At 30.8% G+C, this 22,578-nt stretch overlaps 1 protein-coding gene across 1 annotated transcript in view; it reads left to right on the forward strand.

The window, feature by feature from the left end:
- The first annotated feature begins 4,398 nt into the window (after positions 1–4,398).
- LOC119602399 (protein folded gastrulation) overlaps positions 4,399–22,578 on the forward strand; it is a 127,187-nt gene continuing 109,007 nt past the window's right edge. Inside the window, exon 1 of the mRNA XM_037953911.1 lies at positions 4,399–4,424. The gene's annotated coding sequence lies outside the window, so the exon portion shown is untranslated. The remainder of the gene's footprint in view (positions 4,425–22,578) is intronic.

Genomic DNA, 22,578 nt, shown 5'->3' on the forward strand with positions numbered 1-22,578 from the left:
ACTAGACTATAGACTAGACTATAGACTAGACTATAGACTAGACTATAGACTAACTATAGACTAGACTATAGACTAGACTATAGACTAGACTATAGACTAGACTATAGACTAGACTAAGACTAGACTAGACTAGACTAGACTATAGACTAGACTATAGACTAGACTATAGACTAGACTATAGACTAGACTAACTAGACTAGACTATAGACTAGACTATAGACTAGACTATAGACTAGACTAGACTAGACTATAGACTAGACTATAGACTAGACTATAGACTAGACTATAGACTAGACTATAGACTAGACTATAGACTAGACTATAGACTAGACTATAGACTAGACTATAGACTAGACTATAGACTAGACTATAGACTGGACTATAGACTGGACTATAGACTGGACTATAGACTGGACTATAGACTGGACTATAGACTGGACTATAGACTGGACTATAGACTGGACTATAGACTGGACTATAGACTGGACTATAGACTGGACTATAGACTGGACTATAGACTGGACTATAGACTGGACTATAGACTGGACTATAGACTGGACTATAGACTGGACTATAGACTGGACTATAGACTGGACTATAGACTGGACTATAGACTGGACTATAGACTAGATTATTGACTGGACTATAGACTGGACTATAGACTGGACTATAGACTGGACTATAGACTAGATTATTGACTGGACTATAGTCTGTTCTTTACCCTGGACTATAGTTTGAATTATGATATAGTCTAGTCTTGTTCATTAAAAGTTTATGAGTTGATTTATTGCTATCATAGTTATCATAATACTGACTCCACATATGTAGTAAAACTTTTCACCTCATTATAACACCCTAATTATAGTTAAAGGAAATTGTTTAACAATTTCAAATTTAAGTGTTCAAATAGAGAAAACCAACCCATAAATTACTACTAGTCACTCAAAAACTAAATAAATTTATATTTTTTTACTGACTTTATAAAATAAAATGAACAAATCCCTCTTCTAATTAAGTAAAACTATTGCTTTATTAAGTTTCAAAAACTATAAAAGATGAATTTATTATACAAACAATGTACAAAATTACAAAAACATGTCAATCTTACTTGTACTACATACATAATAATTGCAATTAAAATTAAACAACAATATCCTTGTTGGAGTAAACTCAAGCAAAAATTTTTATCTTTTTCGGTTTACCCAGCAGCATATCAGTATAAGTTATGATTCATTAAATTCTCATTAAAATTTTTAACAAGTTTTTTAAAAGTAAATGTCAACACATAAATTTGGCTAGAAATCATATACCCAGAAATGGACCAAAAACCATAAAAAATATGTATGTTACAATGTTATTTAAAATAACTATTTTACACACTCTTAAAATTAAAGAAGTATTTGAAAGAGTAATAATTTTAATTTTCTTACATGTTTAATTTTTTACCTAAGCTTTATACCTAAACTATAAAATATTTTGTTGCTTTAATTTTTTTTAATGAAAGATTTTGTTTATTTTTTGGTTAGTTACCATCAGAGCTTCATGTTTATGTTTATCATTTTGTTCTGCCGTTCACCTAAATCTACACAAGTAACAACGGAGGAACAGACAGACAACCAACCATACCAACCAACGAACCAACATAAAGAACAAATGACATCATGTCTAAACATGAATTTAAACATTGACTGACAGGAAACAGGAAACTTGTCTTTGGTAGTTTACCAGAACAGAAAATAATTAAGGCGCTAATAATTTAAGATAATCATCAACATTTTCAACATTATCATCATTATTAACATCATTCACTTTGTTGTAAAATTTCACCTCTTTTCTTGCTTGTCTTTAGGTTTATCATCCTTTCTTTGTCCCTTTGTATATGTGTGTGTGTGTCTCTTCTCCACTTATTACTCTCATACTCATAAATTGTAACATGTACTTGCATGCATGCAAAAGCGAGTAATAAATGGTAGAGTAGTGAATGGATGGCTGCTCGAGTAATTAAGTGTTCGTAGAGAAATTATGGTTAACAAACTTTAATCCTTTGAAAAAGTCGTAAATTTAACAAAGGAACCGAAATTTGTGAATAGATTAAGCAGAATCATTAGTTTCCCGTTTTGTTAAATGAGAAAAGTAAAGAAAATTTACGTTCTTCTCTCGGTGGGGTTAATATAAAATCATTGGTTTTAAAACTTCTTCAATATGTTGACTTGTAAAATGTCAGTGAAAAGGGGAGGGATAGAGAAGATTTCTTTAAATGTCTGTTTAAAATGAGGTGTTTAATATTTTTAGGATAAAATCTTTGTAACGTGTACATAACAAGAGTTATTTTGATGTCTGTACTATGAAAATAATAATTATATAATTTAAACTAATCAGCTCAGAAATTGCAGTTAAGAAACAAACTTTTCAATTTTGAAAATAATTAGAAGAACCTAGGTACTCATGTCATTAATTGGATAAGGACTAACCCTGTTGAAATTTGTTCATGGTAAATGGTCAATAATTACCTTAAATCCACAAACAGGGACATTTTCTTTAAATTTTAACGGGTACTTTGATCGAGCATTTGCATTTTTTTTTTTTTTTTTTTTGTAAAAAAAATTTTCTTTTGGTGGACTTTGGACGCACAAACGGTTAAATAGAGTCGTAACACAGAAAAAAATGGATTTCAAAATCAAACAAAAAATTCATAAAGCCAAGTATTTTTTTTACTAAAATAGGACCTATCACGAAATTCGTAAAATCAAGTACTCAAATTCGTAAATTCTTTATTGAAAAAATTTCAGGATTTTTCTTATTAAAATAATATACTATTTACGAAAAACATTAATAAATAATCGCAACATTTCCAAACAATTATTTTACTGAAACAATAACAAAAGTTATTAGTATTTGTACTGAAATTCAAGCAAATATGTTATCTGAAACAGATAAATTATTTATTGTATTTTGGCAATAATAATAAGCAAAACTTTTTATTGAATCTACAAAAATTTTGTTAAAAAATATATACTAAATTTTAACAAAAAAATATTTAAAACAAAAAGTAAAAAAATTACATATATACTTACAACATTTTTAAGAAAACGTTTCTAATTCTAGAAACTATTATTTTGTACTGTTAAAACTGAAACACTTATACATTAAATGTTATAAACCAAATAAGAATTATATCAATTCATTTTAGTACAATCCAAAACTGGTTTTATTGTTGTATTCCATATGCTGACATAAAAATAAAACTCAAACAAAAACATTTATTGAATCAGTAAAAATATTTACTGAAAATTAAATTTATTTCAATAAAGTGTTTGTTAGAAAATATTTTCCTTCTATGTGAACATCAAACAAATTCGTTATAAACCCAAATAAAAATATTTATAAAAATCGAAATTAAATTTAAGCAAACGATTGTTAAGAAAAAAATTGTGCATATTTTTTTTCTGTGTAAGGACCCCGTTTTGGCGAGACCATACACATCATATATAACGCACTGCATATTGATGTGGTAGATCCAGCGTGAAGCAGTGAGATATCTCGTTGAGTCTGGACCCAGATAGTTCACTAAAGTTGGAAATTATGTATTCTTCCACAATTTTATTTATATCCCTCCTATTTCAAGTTATAAGTTGGGTTTCTTATTGAAAGACGGCTACATTAAATTATACCCTTTGCATGTGTCTAGACCATTCTATCTATTTTCAGCCTTCTGCAGAAAGAACCTGCTAAATAGTATCATATCAAAAGCATTTCCATAATAGTTTTTAGGCATAGGAACCCAAACTAGGGAAATGTCAAACTGGCGACCCAACCTTAACATTTCGCCTTAGGGAAGTGGTTTGTGGAATTCATCTCTTTTATTTAATAGTGGAACTCTGAATGATATGTGCTTTAAATATTCTATATAAATAAATCCCCAAGTTTTTATAAAAATTTAATATGAAAGTAATACTATCAAACTAAATTTACATTTTTCAATAAAAGTTCAGAAATGGCTTTCAAATTTAATTTTAAAATTTTCCATTTCTGGAAAAAATAAATTTGAACTTTTTTTTGTTCAGATTGAATCTAATATTTGTTCCCGAATATATTTAGTACAATAAATGGAAGGACGAGCAATATTCAAAGAGGTCTTTTGCATAACAACTAGATATGAAATATTGTATATCGGGAAAATTTAATGTCTATGCATATAACGGTATTATTGTAGCGAAAATAGAAAATTGTTACTTATTACAAGATTTAAGGAAATTTTAAGAAATATTCCAAGTGGCCGATTAGAAACAAACTTTTATAAAAATAACAAATTAAAATTTTTATTATTAATTGTGTATTATTAACTTTCAGAAATATTAAATATGATTTTTTTCTATTACAGGGAATTGTCAAAACTACATCATTAAAAATGTAACGAAAGCAAGGTAAGTTTTTATGAAAATTATTTTTTAAAATATCATTTTTCCAAACCTTGATGATCAAAAAGTATTTAGCAAAGAAACGCACCTAAATTTGATCATTTTCCGTTTTCCAACACTATTTTTAAATACCAACAAAACAATTGCTGCTATACATAACAGAAATCAAAAGTATAGCATACTTTTAGACAGAAATGTTGAATGCTGGATATAACTTTTAACACATAACTTATTTGCAGTTGCATTATTTTTGTTGCTATAGCATAAAGAGATTATTACGAATTGCAAACAAATGACATTGCGCAAGCGTCAATTATGTCAAAATTTAACAAAAAATGACAGGTAATTTTTTCTCTACTTCTGAAATAAACAACGTGTTTTAAAAAGCCGACAAGTGTTTAGTGTTTACAAATTAATTCTTTATAGGAAAAAAGTAAATATTAGTAATAAATATAAATAAGAATTTATAAGAAATTAAAAACAAGTTGTTTGTCATAATTAAACTCTCATGAAATGTGTAGGTTTTAAAGCAGTCTGAAAAAGTTCAATGTTTTCTTAAAAATCTAAAGTCTGTGCCATTTTTTGGACTAATTTTCCTAAATATTTATTATTAAGTGGATACTTTTTGTTTTTGTAATTTAAGTGAAAATATTTGTTTAATTTAAAATTTTAAACAAATTTAATATTGATTTTCCATTAAGTTAAAATGGTGTTCAAACAAAAACCCTGCATTTACCGGTGAAAAAAACTGCATAGTTTTCTTTTTGGTTTATTTACTTCACAACAGGGTTGCCAAGTAAGTTTAATAAAAAAAACTCAGTATTTTTTTATTCTAGTTAAAGTTTTTTTATATAGGTTGTAGATCGCAAAAAAATATATTTTCAATATAACATCCCCATGTCTGTTGGGTAAACTATAAAAGACAGATGAAAGGCTCTAGAAGTCAATATATATATATATTTTGAATAAATATTTATAATAAAACTAAACTAAACCGTTAAGGCCGACAAAAAGAACAACTTGACTCTACCGACATTATAAAAATTAGATAGGCCAGCTCTAATCTAATTTATAATTAGAACGGCAACACATTGTAAAAGATTTCCCCACCAAACCCATTATTTAGTTTATGAACAACTCTAAACGTTAAATGAACTCTTCATATTTTACACTCGTATTTTCATGTTGTACTCAATTCATTTATAAGGGTGGCATTTAAAACACGTGCAATGCCCATAAAACGAATTGACTGAATTTTTTCTTCCAGCACGTCAGCCAACCATTAAGTTCTTAAATTTGTTCATCTGCTTTATGACTGTTAAAAAACCATCATCATAGTTTTAACGGCAAATATTTTAATGTTGGTGCATAGTTTTTTATATGCTAAAGGGGTTAAATTTTATTGTAAGCTTTTGTTGGCTTTTTCGAAGTAATCCGCAGCAAACTAAATTATAATATTAAATTAAGTCATCTTGAAGAAGCTACATAAATATTTATAAGCGTAAAATTTTAAGGTAATTAAATGTGGTGGATTGCTTTTTAATGAAATTTTTAGTTCTGAAATTCAATAAAAATAAGTCTGACTGACTATAGCCATCAATATACATAGTTCGAAATATAGAAATTACTATGGTCCCGACTAGAGTCTTGACCACGGACCTAGCTATATTCTTGTTTACAATCGAATCTATATTCTTGTCTACAATCCCAACTATGGTCCTGATTAAAGTCTCTCAGCTTCAGGTCATAGCATTTTCTGTAGTCTATAGTACATATGGTAGTATTTTCTATATTCCAGACATACATAAGTCGTATCTGTAGTTTAGACTATAATCTTGTTGTCTTGTCTATAGTGACAGTTTATAGTCACGTCTGTAGTCTAGACTATAATATTGTCCATAATTCTGACTATAGTCTTTTCAATAGACCTAGACAGACTATAGTCTTGTCTATAGTCTAAACTATAATCTTGTCTATAGTACAAACTATAGTATTGTCTATAGTACAGACTATAGTCTTGTCTATAGTCCAGACTGTAGTCTTGTCTATAGTCCAGACTATAGTCTTGTCTATAGTCCAGACTATAGTCTTGTCGATAATCCAGACTATAGTCTTGTCTATAGTCCAGACTATAGTCTTGTCTAAAGTCCAGACTATAGTCTTGTCTATAGTCCAGACTATAGTCTTGTGTATTGTCCAGACTATAGTCTTGTCTATTGTCCAGACTATAGTCTTGTCTATAGTCCAGACTATAGTCTTGTCTATAGTCCAGACTATAGTCTTGTCTATAGTCCAGACTATAGTCTTGTCTATAGTCCAGACTATAGTCTTGTCTATAGTCCAGACTATAGTCTTGTCTATAGTCCAGACTATAGTCTTGTCTATAGTCCAGACTATAGTCTTGTCTATAGTCCAGACTATAGTCTTGTCTATAGTCCAGACTATAGTCTTGTCTATAGTCCAGACTATAGTCTTGTCTCTAGTACAGACTATAGTCTTGTCTATAGTACAGACTATAGTCTTGTCTATAGTACAGACTATAGTCTTGTCTATAGTCCAGACTATAGTCTTATCTATAGTCCAGACTATAGTCTTGTCTATAGTCCAGACTATAGTCTTGTCTATAGTCCAGACTATAGTCTTGTCTATAGTCCAGACTATAGTCCAGACTATAGTCTTGTCTATAGTCCAGACTATAGTCTTGTCTATAGTCCAGACTATAGTCTTGTCTATAGTCCAGACTATAGTCTTGTCTATAGTCCAGACTATAGTCTTGTCTATAGTCCAGACTATAGTCTTGTCTATAGTCCAGACTATAGTCTTGTCTATAGTCCAGACTATAGTCTTGTCTATAGTCCAGACTATAGTCTTGTCTATAGTCCAGACTATAGTCTTGTCTATAGTCCAGAATATAGTCTTGTCTATAGTCCAGACTATAGTCTTGTCTATAGTCCAGACTATAGTCTTGTCTATAGTCCAGACTATAGTCTTGTCTATAGTCCAGACTATAGTCTTGTCTATAGTCCAGACTATAATCTTGTCTATAGTCCAGACTATAGTCTTGTCTATAGTCCAGTCTATAGTCTTGCCTATAGTCCAGACTATAGTCTTGTCTATAGTCCAGACTATAGTCTGGTCTATAGTCCAGACTATAGTCTTGTCTATAGTCCAGACTATAGTCTGGTCTATAGTCCAGACTATAGTCTTGTCTATAGTCCAGACTATAGTCTGGTCTATAGTCCAGACTATAGTCTTGTCTATAGTCCAGACTATAGTCTTGTCTATAGTCCAGGCTATAGTTTTATCTATAGTCCAGACTATAGTCTTGTCTATAGTCCAGACTATAGTCTTGTCTATAGTCCAGACTATAGTCTTGTCTATAGTCCAGACTATAGTCTTGTCTATAGTCCAGACTATAGTATTGTCTATAGTACAGACTATAGTCTTGTCTATAGTCCAGACTGTAGTCTTGTCTATAGTCCAGACTATAGTCTTGTCTATAGTCCAGACTATAGTCTTGTCGATAATCCAGACTATAGTCTTGTCTATAGTCCAGACTATAGTCTTGTCTAAAGTCCAGACTATAGTCTTGTCTATAGTCCAGACTATAGTCTTGTGTATTGTCCAGACTATAGTCTTGTCTATTGTCCAGACTATAGTCTTGTCTATAGTCCAGACTATAGTCTTGTCTATAGTCCAGACTATAGTCTTGTCTATAGTCCAGACTATAGTCTTGTCTATAGTCCAGACTATAGTCTTGTCTATAGTCCAGACTATAGTCTTGTCTATAGTCCAGACTATAGTCTTGTCTATAGTCCAGACTATAGTCTTGTCTATAGTCCAGACTATAGTCTTGTCTATAGTCCAGACTATAGTCTTGTCTCTAGTACAGACTATAGTCTTGTCTATAGTACAGACTATAGTCTTGTCTATAGTACAGACTATAGTCTTGTCTATAGTCCAGACTATAGTCTTATCTATAGTCCAGACTATAGTCTTGTCTATAGTCCAGACTATAGTCTTGTCTATAGTCCAGACTATAGTCTTGTCTATAGTCCAGACTATAGTCTTGTCTATAGTCCAGACTATAGTCTTGTCTATAGTCCAGACTATAGTCTTGTCTATAGTCCAGACTATAGTCTTGTCTATAGTCCAGACTATAGTCTTGTCTATAGTCCAGACTATAGTCTTGTCTATAGTCCAGACTATAGTCTTGTCTATAGTCCAGACTATAGTCTTGTCTATAGTCCAGACTATAGTCTTGTCTATAGTCCAGACTATAGTCTTGTCTATAGTCCAGACTATAGTCTTGTCTATAGTCCAGACTATAGTCTTGTCTATAGTCCAGACTATAGTCTTGTCTATAGTCCAGAATATAGTCTTGTCTATAGTCCAGACTATAGTCTTGTCTATAGTCCAGACTATAGTCTTGTCTATAGTCCAGACTATAGTCTTGTCTATAGTCCAGACTATAGTCTTGTCTATAGTCCAGACTATAATCTTGTCTATAGTCCAGACTATAGTCTTGTCTATAGTCCAGTCTATAGTCTTGCCTATAGTCCAGACTATAGTCTTGTCTATAGTCCAGACTATAGTCTGGTCTATAGTCCAGACTATAGTCTTGTCTATAGTCCAGACTATAGTCTGGTCTATAGTTCAGACTATAGTCTTGTCTATAGTCCAGACTATAGTCTGGTCTATAGTCCAGACTATAGTCTTGTCTATAGTCCAGACTATAGTCTTGTCTATAGTCCAGGCTATAGTTTTATCTATAGTCCAGACTATAGTCTTGTCTATAGTCCAGACTATAGTCTTGTCTATAGTCCAGACTATAGTCTTGTCTATAGTCCAGACTATAGTCTTGTCTATAGTCCAGACTATAGTCTTGTCTATAGTCCAGACTATAGTCTTGTCTATAGTCCAGACTATAGTTTTGTCTTAGTCCAGACTATAGCCTTGTCTATAGTCCAGACTATAGTCTTGTCTATAGTCCAGACTATAGTCTTGTCTATAGTCCAGACTATAGTCTTGTCTATAGTCCAGACTATAGTCTTGTCTATAGTCCAGACTATAGTCTTGTCTATAGTCCAGACTATAGTCTTGTCTATAGTCCAGACTATAGTCTTGTCTATAGTCCAGACTATAGTCTTGTCTATAGTCCAGACTATAGTCTTGTCTATAGTCCAGACTATAGTCTTGTCTATAGTCCAGACTATAGTCTTGTCTATAGTCCAAGCAATATTCCTGTCCGTAGTCTAAACTATATTCCTGTCTATAGTCCAGATTATAGCCTTGTTTGTAGTCCAGATTATAGTTAATTCTTTGGGTTAGACTATATACTTTTAAATAGTCTAGATTAGAATTATATCTAAAGTCGAGAAAGTGCAGTCTTGTCTATATTCCAGGTTATATTCTTTATAGTGGAGCTTATAGTCTTTTCTACAGCTAAGTTTGTAGTCCAGTCTTGCCTATAGCCCTCTCTATAGTAGACATTGGCATTTTGTTGTAATAATATTAAGATTAAAAGTAAATATTTATTTTTCTGAAAATTATTAAGATTATTCCACACTTTTATATTCTTCCTTTAAACAAAAACCAAACACTAGAAGACACCTGTACGTACAATTTTTTTTACTTGTTTAATTTTAAGGGTTCGTTTTTTTGGATTTTTTGAAATAGTTTTGTAATTCCACTTTCGAAGTTTCTAGAGCATTACTACATAACAACAAAAAGGAAATGAAGACTTAAGAAAGTATTTACAGAATTTGTTTTTAAATTTACAAAAAATTAATTTCATTGTTTGAAATTCACTATTCACTTTTTTTTGTTTGACTTCTTTGTTTTGTTGCTGTTGCTGATGCATCTGATTAAAATGCAAATTTTATTTTTAATGACATCACTATTGTTGTTGCAGTTGTTGCTCTTATTGTTTTACATAATAATTTGTAGAGGTAAAAAAAATGTTAAACATAAAAAATGATAATAATACTCGTAAATAGAAAGATAAACAAAACAATAATAATAATTATGTATAATTTTGTTGTACTTTTTTTTTTGTTTCAAAAAAAGTGCATTATCCTCAATGTCATTATTATGTTGTTGTAGTTGCTGTTGTCATTTTTTATTCTTAACAATTCAGGTTTTCGGTTGAAAGGCATCAAAGCGCAACCGTATTAATGCAACATCACATACAAAGCTACACACATTTACATACATAATTTATACAAAAATATAAATGTGTCTTCCAGAAAAAAAAGCGGGTGGAAAATAATTATCACAAAAATATAATAAAAATACTTCTGAAAAAAAACAAAACAACAACTAGAAATAAATAAGAGATATAAAGTACAACAAGTGGAGCGCACTCTTGTTACAAGACAAAATTTTTGTTGCTTTGTTGCAGGTGATGCACTGGGAAAAATAAATTAGAGTTCTAAATTCAAGTCTACCCAATAAAAAGTAGATCAAAGTGTTGATTATATAGGAGGAACTTCTCTTAAAAATAGAAAAAATCCAAATATTTATGACAAAAATGACTGGCCATAAGTCTGGTACAAAAGTTTCCTCTTCGGAGACATGTCCAAAATCGGCAAAATACTTTTTTCAAAAAGGATATAATTTCCAGACTATGTATACATCAAACTGGAATGGCCCAAAATGATCCTACACAAACTATTTCCAAAAACTCCTAAAATTTCTCCACCTGTAAAAATTTATGATTCATATCAAAATGAATGGATGTGAGGAAAAAAGCGAAAAAAAAATTTGAATATGTAATTTTTGTTATGCCTGGGTGAACTTTTCATTATCAACCGTTTTTTCTTTGTTTTCATCGTAAAACCGTTTTTTTTTTTTTTTTTTTTTTTTTTCTCCCATATAGAATAATTCTTTTCGACAAGTTGTGGCGGTAGTTCGACAACAAAATAAACAAAGACAACTCTAATTTATTTACATGAAAATAAGAGAATATCGATGAAAATGCTGCTGGTGGTGATGTTGAAAATCATCATCATCATTGGCTATCACTTCCATATAGAAGTTGCTATTATTGTTTGACATCCATACAATGTCAATATGAATTAAATTTGAATGACAATGAAAAAAAAAAAAAAATTGGAAAATTAGTTTTGTTTTGTCAATCTGGCCTTAATCAATATCAAATTTTTACAAAACAAAAACATCATCATGAATTCATTAACTTTAATAGAAATGGCTTTTATTTTCAAGGTTAACAATAAAAGCAACCTCAGCAACAACAATAATAATAATCATAATAAAAAAATAATATTATGTAAAAGCAACAATGAAAATGTGGATGATGAATTTTAATTTAAGTATTAGTTTTTTGTCTGTCTGTCTGTCCGTCTGTCTGCTTATCTGTCCTTATCCCTTAAAATACTTATGAAAATCCTTATTGTCTGTAAAACCGTTATGAATTTTGATAAGAAAATTCATAAGATACTGAGTAGTGTAGTATACTTCTTAATATTTTCATATTTTTTTTTTTGTTTGCTATTTTATTTGTACGTGTGCTGTTTGCTTTTTTTTTTCAATTTGATTTATATACTTAAGTTGTGCTTGAAATATTCTTCTTCCACCCGAATACCGGAATTTTTAGGTTCTCTGTTGTTTGGTTGTTTGTTAAAGTGTTTCTTGAAGCATAAGAAAAAGCACCTGTGGATGTTTGATAGAAACAAACAATTTCATTCAACCATTCTTTATCCACCCACAGTTTTGTTTATTAGACATAAACACACACAGAGAGATACTGTCGTGTATTCTAGTATATGTATATAAGATACATAAACCCAAATACAGACAAGTGTTTTTTGAAAAAGAAAATCGTCATCAAAATCATCTTTATTGTTGTCGTCTACTACATCGTCATCATTACCAGCACCTTGTGTGTGTGTGTGCTGCCCCTATTTGTAATTGTAGAGTGGAATATTAAGTAGTGGTTAAACAAATATGAGGGATTTTCTTATTCTATAAAACTTAGTCATGGAAAACTTAGTCAACTGAAGCAAACGGATTTTGTATATAGAATTAATGGTAGTGAAAAATGAGAAACAAAATTGTGGTCGACTAGTTTACACCCTATATAGGTTGTTAAGTGTTTTATATAAAATTTGGTACAAATATTTAACAACAAAAAATGTTTGAGAATAATACTAATATTAATTGCTTTTTAACTTAGTTATATATCAGAAGTTGTTAAAACGATTAGTAATTGGGAGATTTGTATATAAGAGGGCTACTACTAGTTATAGATCGATCTGAACTTTAAAAAGAAACTTATTGGAGAGTTATGAGAATGGTTGTAAGAGTCAAATACTCCTTTAGTATAATCAAGAAGCTCTATTACCGAAACACTGATTGTTTAGCAGAGTGCGTACGAAAGTAGGAAAGCTGGGCTTAGTTCCCTAACCTATTAGGGATTGCATTGCAGCATTGTTTTTATAATACTTGTGCGCTTTTCTATGTGAAGAGTTTTGAATTCTATAACCTTTTCGTCTACTAAGTCCCGTCAGTAGCAGCCGAATCTTCTCCTTCTTAATCTCCCCTTGATATAGCACATTTTATATACAAAGAAGGGGTTTGAGAATATGTTGCATTTCAGTAGGAATACGTACGAAAAAAAAAAAAAAAAAACAAGTAAAAAATTATAGTCGGGCATGACCGACTATATGATTCCCTATACCAGTTATGAGTATAAAATATGATTTATAGCGTCATTCTTATATTTTGTATGAAAAATTTTCGGGGACGGTAAAGGGAAATTTCCCTCTCCGCGCCTGTGCTAGTATTTATAAGTGAATTGTAGTCATTCAAGTCATTTTCTGATTGTATGGGGCTAGAATCAAATTAGGCCCGATCATTACGACACCGGTTATGAGTATGATTTCTATTTTAGAATAAAGCATTTATAATGGAATTTACTTTGATTCCGCAATTTATTGATAAAAAAAAATTTGCGAAAAAGTCTTTATATGGTGACTAAGATCAAATATAAACCTTTTTGTGGATGAATTAAAGTTTATTTATTTATGCTGAATTTCATAGTGATGCTAGTATTTATAAGTGAATTGTGGTCATTCAAGTCATTTTCTAAATTGAGCTTTGTATGGGAACTAGCGTCATATGAAGCCCTATCATTACGAAGTTTGGCAGTATCATCAAGGCTTAGACTAAAAAGCCTCGATAACACACTAAATAATAATTTCAGCCACATATGTACGTACTTACTTAATATACTTGTATATTGGTACAAGTGTTTTTTAAACATTTTATGTATTTGACTTTTTACACAGTATTTAATACTTGAATTTTTGTACTTGACAACAAAACTATATGACGAAGAAAAAAAAACTTAAAATATAAATATATTCCTCTATGCATTTTACAAGAAAAGTTTTTCCGAAAAAAATCAAAAATTTGAAGAATAAACTCAAACAAAAAAATTTTTTCTCAACTACTATGTTTATTGTGCAATACTTTCAGTAGTTAGTCAGTTTATACATATTCTTAAATATGAACTTCAATACTTTTATATAAAAATATAAATATTCTACAAAAACTACACAAGATATCACTCATACATATATAAAAATAAACACACATACATATATACATATATTACATACAATCCTGTAAAATGAACATTAGACCCGACCTTTAAAAAACAGAATACCTTTAAAAGGATCTTACTTAAATATTTGATAACTACAAGTAATGGATGCATAAGATTCGAGACATCAATTAAAAGATTTGAGATTTGTTTAAAAAATAAATCAATTTTCTAAGTGCCCGACTAATGTTCACATGATATGTATAAACTTTAAGTTGGTATTTCAACTATTGTCACCCAGAAAAAAAAAATATAAACCTTATACGAGCAAATATCTTTATATCCTTGTGAGCAAAATGCAATGTTTATCTAGAAAAAATATTCTTTTTTCTTTTATAAAATATAAAACATTTGTTGTTTTCAAATATTGTGCTATCATCATAGTACTCATACATATTTTTATATGTATATTTCCCGAAAAAGGAAAGTATGACAAAAATATGATTTTTTTTGTAATAAAATAAATACAAACTATATATAAAAATACTATAAATGTTTATAAGTGTATAAATTTTTGTTGTTGTTGTTGCATGAGTATGTATGTCTATTTATTATCACCATTCCTATGTGGAAATGAAAGTTTTACAGTAGGATTTTTATTATGCTCCTTTATTATTTACCAAAAACTATAATAGTTAAATGCAGTAGTTATTGCTTAAATTCTAAATTTTAATTTTTGTAGTTGCTTGTAAAATTATAAGTTAAATTTAAATTGTATGAAATTAAATTGCGAGAGAAAGAACGCCTAGTTCAGTTCTAGTTCAGTTCTAGTTCAGTTCTAGTTCAGTTCTAGTTCAGTTCTAGTTCAGTTCTAGTTCAGTTCTAGTTCAGTTCTAGTTCAGTTCTAGTTCAGTTCTAGTTCAGTTCTAGTTCAGTTCTAGTTCAGTTCTAGTTCAGTTCTAGTTTAGTTCTAGTTCAGTTCTAGTTCAGTTCTAGTTCAGTTCTAGTTCAGTTCTAGTTCAGTTCTAGTTCAGTTCTAGTTCAGTTCTAGTTCAGTTCTAGTTCAGTCTAGTTCAGTTCTAGTTCAGTTCTAGTTCAGTTCTAGTTCAGTTCTAGTTCAGTTCTAGTTCAGTTCTAGTTCAGTTCTAGTTCAGTTCTAGTTCAGTTCTAGTTCAGTTCTAGTTCAGTTCTAGTTCAGTTCTAGTTCAGTTCTAGTTCAGTTCTAGTTCAGTTCTAGTATTCTAGTTCAGTTCTAGTTCAGTTCTAGTTCAGTTCTAGTTCAGTTCTAGTTCAGTTCTAGTTCAGTTCTAGTTCGTTCTAGTCGTTCTAGTTCAGTTCTAGTTCAGTTCTAGTTCAGTCTAGGTTCAGTTCTAGTCAGTTCTAGTTCAGTTCTAGTTCAGTTCTAGTTCAGTTCTAGTCAGTTCTAGTTCAGTTCTAGTCAGTTCTAGTTCAGTTCTAGTTTCAGTTCTAGTTCAGTCTAGTTCAGTTCTAGTTCAGTTCTAGTTCATTTCTAGTTCAGTTCTAGTTCAGTCTAGTTCAGTTCTAGTTCAGTTCTAGTTCAGTTCTAGGTCAGTTCTAGTTTCAGTTCTAGTTCAGTTCTAGTTCAGTTCTAGTTCAGTTCTTCTAGTTCAGTTCTAGTTCAGTTCTAGTTTCAGTTCTAGTTCAGTTTCTAGTTCAGTTCTAGTTCAGTTCTAGTTCAGTTCTAGTTCAGTTCTAGTTCAGTTCTAGTTCAGTTCTAGTTCAGTTCTAGTTCAGTTTACTAGTTCAGTTCTAGTCAGTTCTAGTTCTTATAGTTCAGTTTCTAGTTCAGTTCTAGTTCAGTTCTAGTCAGTTCTAGTTCAGTTCTAGTTCAGTTCTAGTTCAGTTCTAGTTCAGTTCTAGTTCAGTTCTAGTCAGTTCTAGTTCAGTTCTAGTTCAGTTCTAGTTCAGTTCTAGTTCAGTTCTAGTTCAGTTCTAGTTCAGTTCTAGTTCAGTTCTAGTTCAGTTCTAGTTCAGTTCTAGTTCAGTCTAGTTCTAGTTCAGTTCTAGTTCAGTTCTAGTTCAGTTCTAGTTCAGTTCTAGTTCAGTTCTAGTTCAGTTCTAGTTCAGTTCTAGTTCAGTTCTAGTTCAGTTCTAGTTCAGTTCTAGTCAGTTCTAGTTCAGTTCTAGTTCAGTTCTAGTTCAGTTCTAGTTCAGTTCTAGTTCAGTTCTAGTTCAGTTCTAGTTCAGTTCTAGTTCAGTTCTAGTTCAGTTCTAGTTCAGTTCTAGTTCAGTTCTAGTTCAGTTCTAGTTCAGTTCTAGTTCAGTTTCAGTTCAGTAGTTCAGTTCTAGTTCAGTTCTAGTTCAGTTCTAGTTCAGTTCTAGTTCAGTTCTAGTTCAGTTCTAGTTCAGTTCTAGTTCAGTTCTAGTTCAGTTCAGTTCTAGTTCAGTTCTAGTTCAGTTCTAGTTCAGTTCAGTTCTAGTTCAGTTCTAGGTCTGTTTTAGTTTCAGTCCCGAAACTTTTGATATGACTCTCTATTTTCAAATCCTATAAGTATGTGAATTTTATAAATCCATCGGGATTCCCTTGTATTTGCTTATATACTGTAAAGTATTATTTTCATTTCATCTTTTAAAATGGTTTTTCTCTTTTTTGGGATAACAATTGTTACACTCACTGCAGTATAATTTATGCTGACTTAACTAAAGTATTTTACTTTTTCAAGATTTAATATAAGAATCCTACAAAATATAAAAAAAATCTACAGCTTTATTAGATTTTTCTTTTGCACTGTTGCTGTTGATGCTGCTGCAACAAAGTATTCCATACCAATGGCTGCATAATAATTTTGCAACAAACTGTGCAGGTTTTTTTTATTTTTTTGCTTTTGAATTTGTTTGAAATTTATGTCATCAACATATTGATATTAAAAAATTGTCACCACTGGTACTTTAAAAGCGTTGTATTGGTCAAGGTCATTATGAAAAAAACTTTTTAAATATTTATTTTTTACATTTTGTGGCTTAATAAACAACTTGACTTGCAGCTTAGTAAAGTAGTGGGTAAACTGGCTTTTCACTCTTTGAAAGAACTTTATAATTTTAGTGGTTGTGGCAGAGTGTAAGTGGAGAGGAAAACGGATAGTAACCACACTAGAACATGGAAAGTCAAGTGTCAGAATCAGATGATGTAAACAACCAACTAGTTTTTAGTTCTTTTTATTTAACAACTAGTTTTTTTATATAAATTTTTTAGTTTTCTTTAACAAACTGTTTGTGTAATTAAAGGTTATTAATAGTTTTCAAATAAATTATTAACCGTAAATTTTGTAATTAAATACATTTATTTAAAATATTTAAAATTAACCTTGAGTAATATTTGTGTTTTAAAGATAGTAATGAAAATATGAGTATTAACAGGGCCGACTTTTGAAAAACGCTAGTTTATGTTATTATTTTTTCGTTACCCCCCTGTTTTGAACCATCCTAATATAATATTTAACAAATCACATCACGACAATTTTAAAATTTCTCTAGAATTTAATAGATATTCTCCAAACTCATTTCCCTACAGTCTTTCCTTAAAGACCATATTAAGTGGCTACGCCTGAACCACTATGAGTCTTCTGTCTCTAGTTGTGATACCAGTTATAATTTTCTAGTTTTTCTATCATTAGTTTTTGTTATTTTCTCGATTTAATATCATTATGACAATAAGTACTTGTTATAAAAATAATTTTTGCTCTTATTAATGTCAGTTTAAGTAAAAATAACTTTATTTAATAATCACACACATACAAACACAAGAACAAGAAAACTGGTAGGAGATGTTGCACACTGGCCGATTCTCATGGACTCAGGCATACAAAAGGAAAAAACAATCTTAAAGGGAATTATGGAATCAAACGCATACGAACACAATGTTATTCTGGGTATAATTCTAACAAGTTTTCTATTTTTTTCTTATTTCGAAATTATTGCAAGTAACCATCATTAATACTCATAATATAAGTTGGTTAATATGGTCGGTTGGTTGTTCCATCGCTGGTTAGTCTGCTGACTGTTGGTCACAATCAAAAGATGTTACTATGCGTTCGTATAGTGGGAAGGTTATGTAATAATTATACTGGTACTTACTACACATTTAGTTATGGTTACTTGCAACATACATTATTAGTAAGAACTGGGAGAATCACACACACTGAGTTCTAATATAAGTTTGTATGTATATGTGTGACACAAAAGTTGTTGCTATTGCCATCGTTATTATTGCTATTGTTGTTGTTTTGTTTTGGTGACGATGACGCTGATAGTAATGTTGCTGACTGTCTTCTATACTGATTTTAGTTATTGTTGTTGCTTCTTCTTCTGCTGTTGTTGCAGCATGTTTACCAGTAATTACAATCAATTCTAATCGTTGTTTAAATGGTACGTGTTTCCAAATGACATGTTAAACATGAGCAACAACAATAGAGCAAAAGTGGCAATAGCCGCAACTAGCTGTAGCAGTTATGGTTAACAGCGGCAACAATCTCCCATAATATTTAAAATTGTTTTGGGGAAAAAGTTATATGTATATCTAAATGAGAAGCTGATGATTTTAGGGTTATAATCAAAATTAGAATCTAATAATGAGAAAAATGAAACCTTTCACATGCAACTTTATATGAATTTTTATATTTTTTGGGTACTAAATTTGGAAGAGAGATAAACCTCAGTCCCTTTGCTTGCTTTTCCTCTGATTTAACATCATGGATCAATAACACTTGTTTCAATAAAAATTTTTATTAATAGATTTAAAATTTTTTTTAAGAAAAATATCGAAAACGTTAGCATTTTTTAAAGATCGGAAAAAGATTTTAGAATTTTACATAGATAGAGGTCCTAATAAAGTTAGTTAGTTAGTTAGCTAGTTAGTTAGTTAGTTAGTTTGTCAGTTAGTTAGTTAGTAGTTAGTTAGTTAGTTCGTTGTTAGTGAGTTAGTTAGTTAGTTAGTTTAGTTAGTTAGTTAGTTACGTTCGTTTAGTTAGTTCTATCCAGTTCGTTAGTTTAGTTCTTTAGTTCGTTCGTTCGTTTAGTTGTTAGTTCGTTCGTTCGTTAGTCTTTCGTTAGTTCGTTCGTTCGTTTTCGTTTCAGTTCGTTCGTTCGTTCTTTCGTTCGTTCGTTCGTTCGTCGTTCGTTCGTTTTCGTTCGTTTCGTTAGTTCTTTTCGTTCGTTCGTTCGTTCGTTCGTTCGTTCGTTCGTTCGTTCGTTCGTTCGTTCGTTCGTTCGTTCGTTTCGTTCGTTCGTTTCGTTCGTTCGTTCGTTCGTTCGTTCGTTCGTTCGTTCGTTCGTTCGTTCGTTCGTTCGTTCGTTCGTTCGTTCGTTCGTTCGTTTTCGTTCGTTCGTTCGTTCGTTCGTTCGTTCGTTCGTTCGTTCGTTCGTTCGTTCGTTCGTTCGTTCGTTCGTTCGTTCGTTCGTTCGTTCGTTCGTTCGTTCGTTCGTTCGTTCGTTCGTTCGTTCGTTCGTTCGTTCGTTCGTTCGTTCGTTCGTTTCGTTCGTTCGTTCGTTCGTTCGTTCGTTCGTTCGTTCGTTCGTTCGTTCGTTCGTTCGTTCGTTCGTTCGTTCGTTCGTTCGTTCGTTCGTTCGTTCGTTCGTTCGTTCGTTCGTTCGTTCGTTCGTTCGTTCGTTCGTTCGTTCGTTCGTTCGTTCGTTCGTTTCGTTCGTTCGTTCGTTCGTTTCGTTCGTTCGTTCGTTCGTTCGTTCGTTCGTTCGTTTCGTTCGTTCGTTCGTTTCGTCGTTTCGTTCGTTCGTTCGTTCGTTCGTTCTTCGTTCGTTCGTTCGTTCTTCGTTTCGTTCGTTCGTTCGTTCTTTTCGTTCGTTCGTTCGTTTCGTTCGTTCGTTCTTTCGTTCGTTCGTTCGTTCGTTCGTTGTTCGTTCGTTCGTTCGTTCGTTCGTTTGTTTCGTTCGTCGCGCGGTCTCCCGTTTTCCCCTTGCTCGCTTCCCTTTGCTCGCGCTCTCCTCCCTCCCCTCTCGCCCGCCCCCCGCTCTGCCTCCTTCCCCTCACTCTCGTTTTCCGCTTTTCCTTTTGTCCCTCCGCGCGCCCCCTTTTCCTTCGTTTTCTGCTTTTCCCCTTTCGTTCCTTCCGAATTCAAAAAAATTTATGATGAACTGAAATCCAAAAATCTTCTCTTGAAAACCCCACTAGTTATACAAATTAATTCATGTTGAACTTTCGAAACGACTTTTCCCCTTACCTCATAATTTTTAATCTGTTAAAGCTTTTCGAAACTAACATTTTCTATGTGAGTTTCTATAAGTGTATACACAAGTACAACTCTGCGAATCAGTGTTTGGTGGAGCAGGTACTTACTATTATAGTAAAAGTTGAGTACTTCCTTGTTCCTTTAACGGTGCTCCAAGATCATAATGTGGCTAAGGTTGTTATAGTTGTTGATGATTATACTATAGTGCTGTTGTCAGTTGTTCCTATAACCATATTAATTTTATGGCGTTTATAAAAGACCCTTTTATGGTTTTCTAGAGAAACTTTATGTTTTTTCTTTCCTTATTGATGCTATTGCTGTTGCTGTTTTAGATACTTTTATGGCAAATACAGAAAAATACATAAGAAGTAGAGGTAAACAGCAATAGTAACAAATTATAAGAAAAATAGCAGGAAAAAACAACAAAAAAGTTCAAGTACAAGAAAAGACAACAAGAAGCTATTGCAAAAAAAGTAATGAAAAACTTTCTTAAGGAAATTACTAAAATTAGACATTAAAAAATGTTTAACAGATACACAGGAGACTATCAACTGTATAGTCATAATAATTATGATGGAATAAAAAAAAATCATTGGCCAAGTAAATGCATTTAAAAACCAGTCAACTAACCAACTATTGCAGTTAATTACGTTTTACAGTGAATATTAGGTTTAATTATTAACATAATAATATTGTTGGTGATGGTGTTGCTGATGATAATGAAGTTTTGCAAGTAGTAGTACATAGTAGTATTTTTAGTTGTAGTAAAGAGAAAATTATTTTAAAATAATACATTTGCTTAATTAATTAAATTATTCTTAATAATATACATATTTAAATAAATGATTGTCTATATATAAAAGTTTGTTTAAATAGTTAAAGAAGCTTATGATTTGTCTGTCCTTATGTCTTTGTACATACATATGTGCTTAGAAAAATAGGTGTATAAATAAGTTTAATTTTAAAGCAATAGAAATTGTAAACTTTTTCTAATGAGAATAAAATATTTTCTAAAAACTTTGTTGGAAAGTTAACAATTTCATGACTTGGGCGATTTTCTTTTGTAACCACAAAATATAAGTAATTAACACAACAATACAACATTATTGTAAATATTAATGAATATCTTTTTAAATAATTTTCCCTTTCTTTATTGATTGCAAATGTATTTCAAATACTTTATATATACAGTTAATTTAGCTGTAATTTGTATTTTGAATTCATATGCCTTTGGGTTATATTTTGATTTATTTAATTATAGTTTTGTTTAATATACATACATATATAAAATATTTAACATTTATATTAATTACTAAATAACAGTTAGATTTGTAGTTTTGATCTAGCCGACAAACATCATTAATTATCTAATTATTTTAGGCTTTTGTTATTATCAAAGACAGATTAGAAGATAAAATTGATTTTATAGATTTTTATTGTTAATTATGTAAAAGACAAAAAAAGATCATTAAAGTTCATCATTAGTCTTTATAACAAATTAATATATGTTCTGTAGAGTCAATTAGTATTCAATTAAAATTCTTACAAATTTCAATATATTAAAATTTCTGCACAAATATATGAGCTACAGATATTTTAGAGTAGATATTGATTAATTTGAATTTATCAATATAGCTTTGAATATTGATTCTGTTTAGCCTTTCGGTTAAAAAGATATAATTTCAATGCAATCAGTATTATTGTTAATCGGTTGAATTAAATGTATGAACATTAGAGGTTTTCATTGGAAAAATCTCAAAAGTGAGCAGAATTTTTCTTAAATCAACTAAAAACCAGAAATAAGAATTAAATACCAGTTTAAATTCTTTCTATCATATCATGACCAACAGACCCATTTCAAAATATGACATGGCATTTTTTCCTCCTGTAATTGTACGACATTTTTTCTTTAACTATTTTGTATGTTGTTTGTAACTTTCTGTTCCCCCCGCCCAACAAAATATGTTGATGTTTTTGTTTCGCATTTTCTATTGTGTTTCTTAGCCGTATGTGGCGTGTATATTTTCAAAAAAAAAATTTTTAATATTCATGTGCAAAAATGTCATAACTTGGCAAAAAGATTTACCACATATCGACATCAACAACAGCAACAAAAAAACAACAATTATATATACAAAAAACGAATGAAACATGTTGACCCTTTACTGCCAATTCATTCCATTTAGCATTGGCCTTCTGTTGGTCTGTCCGTTTTTTTTCCCCCTACATTTTTTGTGGTTGTTGCTGGTGTCTGTTTTGCAGCCGATTGTTTCTTATGAATGAAACATCATGGTTACTTGGAAGTTGATTTTTTGTTTTTCTAAAGGTAAAACCATAAAATGATGACCAAGACCAAGGCTATTAATTGTTCATGAAATATTCATGTTTA

This window comes from Lucilia sericata, unplaced genomic scaffold (genome assembly GCF_015586225.1).
Source record: "Lucilia sericata isolate MDLA Ls3-8-SP2 unplaced genomic scaffold, ASM1558622v1 Contig000227F_arrow, whole genome shotgun sequence".
Lineage (NCBI taxonomy): Eukaryota > Metazoa > Arthropoda > Insecta > Diptera > Calliphoridae > Lucilia > Lucilia sericata.